Raw genomic sequence first — 1,322 nt, 5'->3', positions numbered from 1 at the left:
CTCTTACTGCGTGAACTTTGATAAATGTGCTCGCAGCGTAACAAGAACTCATTCTAGTACAAGATCTAGGGCAAAAATTAAACTCTTTCAAAGTTCCATATTAACATGTCAAATATTCACTTTTCAAACTTCAAACTTGAGTTTGTTGTAAAAATTGTGTCAGAAAACAGCAAATATTTCTCATCTTTGTTTACAGCTACATTTGACGTTTGATTACAATCAATGAGAGAAAGTTCCCCTTCACTTTGAAACGTCTCAGCTCAGCTGCAGATGAGCTGAGCGCCTGCTAGACCTGTCACCATAACTAATGTTGCTGGGAGAGTCATGCTCTCAGAATTTACTGCGATAAACGATAATATTGTTTGAAATTTGAAAATTATTAATAATTATTGTCAAATTTAAGAAGAAATGTTGGTCAATTTGTTTTGCATGTAGGAACTTTTTGACCACTGGATGACAGTAAAGACTGTTTGAACCAAAAGATGGAGAGTGAGGGAACGAGCAGCGTGTCTCCTTAAGAAAAATGGGAGGGAGGCCCAAGATGAAGACAGCTGAAGACTCACAGTAGATGAAGACAGATGAAGACAGCTAAAGACAGATGAAGACAGCTGAAGACAGATGAAGACAGCTAAAGACAGATGAAGACAGCTGAAGACAGATGAAGACAGATGAAGACAGATGAAGACAGCTAAAGACAGATGAAGACAGCTGAAGACAGCTGAAGACAGATGAAGACAGATGAAGACAGCTAAAGACAGATGAAGACAGCTGAAGACTCACAGTAGACGAAGACAGCTGAAGAAAGATGAAGACAGCTAAAGACAGATGAAGACAGCTGAAGACTCACAGTAGATGAAGACAGATGAAGACAGATGAAGACAGCTGAAGACAGATGAAGACAGATTATGACAGCTGAAGACAGCTGAAGACAGCTAAAGACAGATGAAGACAGATGAAGACAGATGACAACAGCTGAAGACTCACAGTAGATGAAGACAGCCAAAGACAGATGTAGACAGCTGAAGACAGATGAAGACAGCTAAAGACAGACAAAGACAGCTAAAGACAGATGAAGACAGATGACAACAACTGAATACTAACAGTAGATGAAGACAGATGACAACAGATGAAGACAGATGATGACAGCTGAAGACAGATGAAGACAGCTAAAGACAGCTGAAGACAGATGAAGACAGATGACAACAGCTGAAGACTCACAGTAGATGAAGACAGCTGAAGACAGTTGAAGACAGATGAAGACAGCTAAAGACAGATGAAGACAGCTGAAGACAGCTGAACACAGCTGAAGACAGATGAAGACA

Source organism: Nematolebias whitei, chromosome 17 (genome assembly GCF_014905685.2).
Source record: "Nematolebias whitei isolate Nwh7 chromosome 17, NemWhi1, whole genome shotgun sequence".
Lineage (NCBI taxonomy): Eukaryota > Metazoa > Chordata > Actinopteri > Cyprinodontiformes > Rivulidae > Nematolebias > Nematolebias whitei.
Note: the sequence above shows the minus strand (reverse complement) of the source record.